We start from the raw sequence: 9,344 nt of genomic DNA, 5'->3' as shown, positions 1-9,344 counted from the left end.
CTTATTGGAGGCTTCATTTGATATTCATGAGTGCTCTTGGTTGGTAAACCAAGAGCTGAGGTAACCAAAAATTTAAGTATAGTATATCATTATGTTTTCATTTACACTTTAAGCATTATTATGGATGGCTTGAAATGAGCTTATGGAAAAATATGTTGATTTTAAATTATTACCCAAATATGAAAAATGACTCATTGTGATGAAATATTTAGTGATTATATTTATATAGATGCTGTGTGATATTGTAATATAAGAAGTTAAGCTTAGATTGCCTATAAGATGAATGTGTTAGCATGATGAGTGATTGTAACTGATGATATTTGAAGAGTTGTGAAAAGTATGCATATTTGTGATGAAATGCTTGTTGATTATGTTTATATAGGTGTTATGTGGTATTTGAAATGTGAATTATAACCCTGGATTGGCTATAAGTATATTAGGACTTATTGAGTGTGGTTCAAGCCCTTACATGGGTTAATGGCTTATGGCTTGAGATTTAGATACTTAGTTGATAGTTTAGAGGTGAAAATGTGAAATTATGGTCCCAACTGTCTAAATTCTTCATCTGATATCAGATTGACATGAAACCAAAACCATTAGCTGGATTATGAAATTATTGCATGTAGGTGCTTGAATTATCTCAATCAAAGATCTGAGTCAAAAGATATGTGCGTCGGAAGTTAGTAGTTGGTAGCTGTCATGATAGGTGCTGTCATATTTTTGGCTGTGGCTTATGGATCATTGGCCGCAGCCAAAGGAGTGGTTGAGACCATTTGGCTATAGCCAAAAGGGAATTGGCCATAGCCAAATATTCTCTGGAAGTGTTGGCTGTGGCTAAGTACCTCTATTAAGCAAAAATGACCTTTTTAACCTTGTCTTGATTTGTTTTCAACTCCATGCTTTCCAAATACTTTTTACTTTGATTTCACTACTACAAAAACATAAGTATAAGACGCCATGAAAAATAACAGTCAAATAAAAACATGTCATATATGAGATAGGCAGGTGACGGTAAGAAAATAAATGATGGGTTTTCAAACAACCGTTATATCTTGTTAGACTTTAAATGATGGGTAATAAAAAATTCATCATTTATTTCAACCCAACATTTCATTTACTAGAAGGAAAAAATAAAAAATAAATTTAAACTTTATATGATGGGTATTTTACCCATCATATAAAGTTTAAACAATATATGATGGTTATACTAACAACCGTCATATATTAGTGCCCGCCGTTTTAGATTCTTAAATTAAAAAAATAAAAAATTTAAAAAATTTAAATGACAATTGTTTTAAACATCCGTCATTTAAAGTCTGAAATAACATTTGATAGGTTTGTTAAACACTCATCATATATTCGAGGCCAACGTTTCAATTTCTTGAAAAAAAAATTAGGCCTCGTCATTTATTCAAGAATATATGAAAACACTCGTCATATATTCTTGAATAAATGACGAGTATTAAAATACCCATCATTTATTCTCATTTTTATTCAGTTTCTAGGCTCACTTTTTCATTCCCGCCCGTTCCTCGTCTCTATTTTCTCTCTTCTCCCCTTTTATATGAAATTGGTAGAAATCTCTCAATTTACCTCCATTGTTGCTGTCGACCACCTTAGTCCCTCGCTGATGTGAAATTGCTCCTCCTATGCCGTCCGTTGCCTCTCTCATTTGCTTCCTCTTTGTGTTTCATCCTCTCTTCTCCAAGGTACATGAGCTTGTGATTTCTATGGTTTTTCTTTATTTTCTTCCAATATGCTTAGATTTCTAGATTATGGGATTGATTTATTTAATATTATGGATGTTTTATTAGTTGATTTTTGTTGTTTAAATTTCTCCTCATTTTTTACCCATTTTAATATTTTGGGGTGTCGAAAATTGCTAATGTTTGGTATTTTATTGACTTGAGAATGATTGTAGATGACATTCTTAGTCTTAGGATGATTATTAAGATGAAAATTAGTGATCAAAATAGGATATTTGTAATGATTGTATTTGTCTATGAATTTTGACTGATTTATTTTAATAATTTTTAATTTAAATTTTGTGCATTGTTTGATCAGAGTAGTTTTATCGTTCAAAACTATATATTGAAATGTACTACTGTACCAATTTTCATTACAATTGGAGTCCATTTAAGTGACGAAAACTGACGTGCGATTTCTGTAAAAATCATGGCTATTTTATTGATATTTTTACATTACAATCTTAGAATGATCAATGAGATAGAAAACATTGATTCAAAATGATGTTCATAGTGTTTTTCTTTTTTCTATGATTTTTGAACGAATTTTATATATAATTTTATAATAATTAGAGTTAATTTAAAAATGCTATTTTGTGAGAATTTTATTGGTTTTGTGATTGTATATGATTGGAATTAGTTTGTTGAGTGAGATGCCAAGATTGAAATGAGGGTTTTAGCCCGAGAAATACTTTCTTTATGCTGTTATGCTGCCAAATTTTTATCGACGGTTGAAGGAGTATGTGAATTCTCATGCATTGTGATTCATGATTCATTAATTATTCTATATTATATGTAGAGTAGTCAATTTCTTTATTGATAATCTTTCTATCATTCCTTTCCTCTTCATATTCATGAGTCACTGATCACATTTTCTTGAATAAATTGTCTTTTAGATTAAAAAGTTATGGATAAAGAATGGATGTCTTCCAATCAATTAAGTAAATAATATTTGAATGATGTGAAAGAGTTTATGAGGTTTACTGTTGAGCTTGTAAATGACCCTAGAAGAATAGTATGCCCTTGTATAAGATGTGGTCTTTTGAAGCAAATTAGTACATCTGATATGGAAGACCATTTAGTGTGCTATGGAATTGATGAAAATTACAAGTGTTGGCATAAGCATAGAGAGACAAGAGGGGATAAGTCTACTAGTAAATGGGAGTATAAAGGAAACTTTGAATCAGATGATCATGACACAGATACTTATAAGGGTGACTATCTTGAAGAGATGGCCAATGCAATTGAAAAGGAACGTAAGGATTGTCCTGAAATGTTAGAGATATTTAAAAGCAATGCAAAGAAGCCCCTGTATGCTGGTTGCACTGAATTCATAAAGTTGTTAGCAATGTTGAAATTGTACAACTAGAAAGTGAGCAAGGGATGGAGTGATAAGAGCTTTACAGAAAATCTTACACTTATAAAACAACTTCTACCTATAAACAACAAGCTTCCAAATACTATGTATGAGAAACAAATGCTACATTCAATTGGCATGAGTTATGAGAAAATACATACCTGTCCTAATGATTGCATATTATTTAGAAAATGAATATGCATCATTAATAAAATGTCTAAAATGTAATGCCTTGCGCTACAAAGAGAATGGGAAAAGTTTAAAGAAGTCATTATGGTATTTTCCCATTGTACCTGGATTTAGACGACTGTACAATAGTGTAAAGGATGCAAAAAATTTGACATGACATGCAGATGAACGGATCAAAGATGGGAAGCTTTGACATCCAGTTGACTCTTCTCAATAGAAAAAAATTGATCTCGATTACCCTGATTTTGGAGCAGGAGATAGAAACCTTCGCATTATATTATCTACTGATGGAATGAATCCACATGGGCTTCAAAGTAGCAGTCACAGTATGTGGCTAGTTATTTTGGTAATTTACAACTTACCTCTATGGTTATGTACGAAGCAAAAATTATTGTGGGAGTACGGTGTTGAGGTATATGATGGGCATAGAGAGGAAAGGTTCAATTTAAGAGCATTGTTGTTTGGTACAATCAATGATTTTCCACCATATGGTAATTTGTCAGGGTATAGTATCAAAGGAAAACTCGAATGACCTATTTGTGAAGATGGCACACATTCAATGAGATTAGAACATGGGATGAAGAATGTCTATCTCAGACATCGTAAATGGTTGCATCTTGATCATTATTATCGATGCCTAACAAAAGATTTCAATAAGAATTCAGAAGAAAGTAAGGCACCTTTGCTACTAATAGGTGAGCAACATTTTGACAAGGTGAAGAATTTGAATATCGAGTTTGGCAAACTTTTTGCAAAGCATCTTGGGACATGTGGGTGGAAGAAAAGGTCTATTTTTATTTACCTACCATATTGGCAATCTTTATATGTGAGACATTTTTTTGATGTGATGCATATTGAGAAAAATGTGTGTGACAATTTGATTAGTACATTACTTCATATTCCAGGAAAAACCAAAGATGGTATCAAGGTAAGACTTGATATGATTTCTATAGGGATAAGGGAAGAGTTGGCTCAGCAAAAGAAGGGAAGTCACATATTTCTTCGTGCAACAGCTCATACATTATCTAGAAGAGAAAAGAAGACTTTTTATGAGTCACTTGCTACTGTTAAAGTTCCAAAGGGATACTCTTCAAATATTAAGGGCCTTGTGTCATTGAAGGATTTGAAGTTGAAGGATTTAAAATCGCATGGTTGCCATATGTTGATGGAAAATTTTATTCCAGTGGCTATATGTTCTATTTTACTTGATACGGCTCGAGCCATGATTATAAAATTATGTTTCTTCTTTAAGTCTATATGTAGTAAAGTGATTGACCCAATAAAATTGCCAAGATTGCAAAGTCGAATTATGTTAATCTTGTGTGAACTTGAAATGTATTTTTCGCCTGCATTCTTCGATATAATAGTGCACCTTACTATTCATCTAGTTAGAGAGGTACAAATGTGTGGCCCAGTTTTCTTGAGATGGACATATCCATTTGAGCATTATATGAAGATACTAAAAGGATATGTGAAAAATTAGAGTTGACCCGAAGGTTGTATAATTGAACGATACATTTGTGAGGAGGCAGTTGAATTTTATACTGAGTACTTATCAAATGTCAACCATATTGGCCTTCTGACTTCTCGATATGATAGTAGAACTGATGGAGAAGGAATTATGGACAATAAAGTAGTTACAATCTCCAACTTACAATAGGAACAAGTACATTTATATGTACTACACAACTCTATAGAGGTTGAGGAATATGTAGAGATACACATGGCCGAGTTTAAGCGGGATAACCCTAATAGATTGGAGATTTGGTATGCAAACAAGCATAATAAGAGTTTAACAGTTTGGTTGAAACAGCACATTCTTGAGAAGTTGACTGTCAATCCTAATTTAGTTTTTGAAAAATTAAAATGGTTAGTAAGAGGTCCAGATAAACAAGTTCTTTCCTTCACTAGCTATCTCATTAATGGGTATACATTTTAAACCAAAGAGCAAGATAATCAAAGCATAATACAAAATAGTGGTACAACTCTTATAGCCCAAGCAATGCATATATTTAGTACTAAAGACAAAAATTTCTCATACGCAAAAATGTCATACTTTAGGATAATTGAGCACATTTAGGAGTTAGATTACATTAAATTTCAAGTTTCAATTTTTGATTGTAAGTAGGTTGATCAAAAAAATGGTCTTAAAGTTGATGACTTAGGGTTCTTCATAATGGATCTTAATAGAGAAGGTTATAAAGATGAGCCTTTTATTTTGGCTTCACAAGCTCACCAAGTTTTCTTTGTTCCTAATCCAACTAAAGTAAATTGGTCTATCATTTTATTGAGCAGTAAAATAAATGAAGATATGAATGATTCTATAGTTAAAAATGATCCCTTTATTAGGATATCATTTGAAAGTTACTTCATTGAGAATGAAGCCTTTTATATAAGAAATGCTCACAATAAAGGTATTTGGATTTCAAAGAAAAGAGGTAAAAGCATTCGAGCAAAGAAGGAGAGCAAAGATAAGGAACGTATAAGAAAAAGAAAAAGAACAATTTAAACCTGCAGGGTAGTTGTTTTGTGTGATTTAAAAATTTATTGTTATTTATTATGTGTTATATTTGTTTTGTAATGTGTGATTTACATTAAACCTGTAAATTACTTATTATGTGCTTTATTTTTTTATATTGTTATTTATTATTTATTTTGATTTTCTACTTTTGTAGGTAAATGGCTTCTCAAAGGAGTACTGGTCTCAGTGGACCTAGTAGTGCTGATCCTAGCGTTGAGATGAATGACCAGCAAATTTAGCAAGAAGCAAATAAAATAACTAGAGGATTGACATTGATAACTGAGGTGAATAGAAGAAGGGCTACTGGATAGAAATATGAAGTTGAATGAAATTTCAAAGGTCAGCCTATCAAGACCAACAGAAATAAATTCATTAGTTATATAGGGGTTATGGCAAAAGTGAATGTGCCGATTACAATTAGGCACTAAAACGATGTTAGTCCAGCTACGAAAAATTATATTTGGGAGCAAGTAGAGGTAAAATACTTTACTCACATCATTGTAATTAATTGAAATTACTTGACTGAAAATCTAATTAATTGTCTTTGTTTACAATCAGCGTTTGCAATTGATACTAGTCGGATGAAATTTGTCATCCAACAAGCTAGAAAGGCAATGCGAATATTTCAATATTTCGTGGGAGCACAATAAATTAAAAAATCAAGAGGAAACATTAGTGCTAAGGTCCCCGACTTGATGAGGCCATTAGTTTCACAAGAATAGTGGAATGAATTTGTTGCTCAATGTCTCGAGGGACAATTTCAAGTAAGAATAATGAGATGAATTAATTTTTTATTATTGTTGATATATTAAATTTTATTGATATGATTCTATGTGTTTTGCACGGGAGTTGAGCCATAAAAAGAAAGAGTTGCATGAGAAAGATCTATACCCTTACAAGAAAGGCCGCATAGGATATGCATGAATTAAACAACAAAAAAGGCTATGGGTAATTTTGTTGGATGGCAAGCTAGTCAAGTTAGGATGCCAAGTCTAAAAAAGGCTAGTAAAGATGTACATTCAAAAAAAAAAAGATGATACCTCGATCTAGGCTCTCCTCTAAAAAGGCAGTCTCCCATAAAGCTGTGCCTGAACAAGAGCCTTAATTGCCAAGCCAACACAAAAATTTGCTCCAAGCATATGCAACGGTACATAGGTCTAATCCTTTAGTCCTGCAAATTGCATTCGAGACTAGTATATATGGTAAAGACCGATATGATATGCTTTCGCTTGATGTTATTGATACAGTACTTCAACATGATATGACCAGTCTCACTATTCTCAACTTCTACATACAGTAATTTTTTTCCATATATGAATAGTTAATATTTTAAATATAAACTAATCCATTTCTTGTATTTATAATAGGTGCTTGAATGACAAATTTGCTGTCCCTTTCGATCTATAAATGAAGTTCATCTTCGTTAGTCCTCATGAAGTGGGTGCACATGCCTTAATTAAAAGCGACAAAATTTTAGAACAAGCAAAGGCATTAAGTAAAAATTTCAAAGCAAGGGCTCGAAAGGGAACATTATTTATAATACCATACTGTCAAAGGTAACGAAATTCTCATTTATCTTAATAATTTTTTTATTTTTAATTTAATGGATTAATTATAATTTTATGACACTTGGTAATACTTTTAGGGACAATTGAATGTTGATCACTACCAAACCATTCGACAACACTCTAAAGATATATTATCTCGATTCTCTTGAAGGGGACTAGGGAAGAGATAAATTTTATTGAAGTTAATTAATATGTAAGTACATAAAGTATTTTACATATTCATTTAATTATTTAAATTTTATACTAACATATTTTTTATTATTTCATTAGGGCGATTGTGTTATACCGCACTAACACAAAACAATCAATTCCAAGGTCCTTTACAAATTTTGATGCGGCCTACGCTTGAAATATAATTAAGGTAATTGAAATCATTTATTAAATTAAAATTTAATGCATTAATTTATATTCATATATTTTTTAACTTTTAGTGTCCAAGACAAAAGAAAAATAGCTTGGATTGTGGTTATTACATCATGAGTTCATGAAAGACATCATTATCCATAACGAGAGCATAATTCTCGAGATAGTATGTCAAAAATATTAACTTTTAAATTATAAAAATATTTAATGTATTAAAATTATATTAATATATGGTGAATCATTTATATATTGCAGTACTATGATGATTCTTATGTTGAAGAATTTAAGGATGCAGAAATAAATGAGGTAATTGAAGAATGGTGTCAATACATTTTTCAAGTGTGGACCTCATACAAAGAAGATCAATAGAACTACTTTAAAGAAGTAGCTAGGAATTTTTTTTAATAGGTAGTTTGTTTTTGAAAAAAGTTTACTTTATGTAATTATATTTGTTTATTGAATAATTTTGAAATTGAATACAATAAATTTCATTGATATTCAAATCTAAAATGATTGGCTGCTGCTATTTTGATTTCTTTTTGCAGGAGGTTGGTATAAAAACAGATCATGTATTTAAAAAAAACCACACAAAAGATAATGGTTATATAAATAACCGTTATTTATACTAAAATAAATGACGGGTAACAAATATACCCATCATTTATACTGACTTTAAATGATGGGTATCTTATTTACCCGTCATTTAAAGTCTAGTTCAAAATATTATCATACTTTAAATGACGGGTAAATAAGATACCCGTCATTTAAATGAAGTGACTTTAGATGACGGGTAAGTTATATACTCGTCGTTTATATCATTTAAATGATGGATATCTTATTTACCCATCATTTAAAATCTCATTTTGCTTCTCCCTCTGTAAAATTTTTATTTTAAATGACGGTTTTTATAACTGTCATTTATTGGTAGTCATTAAATGTCAGCAGAATAAATGATACTTATCAACCGCCATTTATGGACTAAAATAATCATCATTTATTCCTTTTTTTGTAGTAGTGTTTATATTGGTTAAATGACATTCTAATTTTGATTTTGAGATTAAATGATTTATATGACTTCATTTATACAAAATTTTCTTACTTAACCTTGAGTTTTCAAACAGTCAAGGTTGATCCTTTTATGCTATGACATCTATTATTATTAAATTAGTTATAAATATCATGGTAACTTTACTTTAAGATTAAGAATGCGCTAATTATATGTTTAAGAAGTGGAGGTTTTTACACTAATGACCTACCTAGAGCCATTGATGCGAACTACAATCACTATGGTCGGGACAGTCTATTTATGTAAACTTGGTGATGTGGTGCAATAACAAAATCCCAGGGAAATGACTAAAAACACTTCAAACAAAAACCAATAATTTAATATCAATGTCATAAGAAAGAATCCTAGTAACTACTTCAGGGTTACACATCCCTAGACCCAAACAGGTATATTACTCCTAATAAATAAATGGTAAATGACCCCATTTTTCTGTAAATGATGAAATCAAGCAAGTGGATCCAGACTCTAAACTTTTCTATAAAGTTATATGAGAAAGGAAAAAGATGACATACAAGTCAATTGTAAAACAATGCAA

This window comes from Prosopis cineraria, unplaced genomic scaffold (genome assembly GCF_029017545.1).
Source record: "Prosopis cineraria cultivar Desert tree isolate PC_DT_omini unplaced genomic scaffold, ASM2901754v1 PC1, whole genome shotgun sequence".
In the NCBI taxonomy this organism is placed as follows: Eukaryota; Viridiplantae; Streptophyta; class Magnoliopsida; order Fabales; family Fabaceae; genus Prosopis; species Prosopis cineraria.
Note: the sequence above shows the minus strand (reverse complement) of the source record.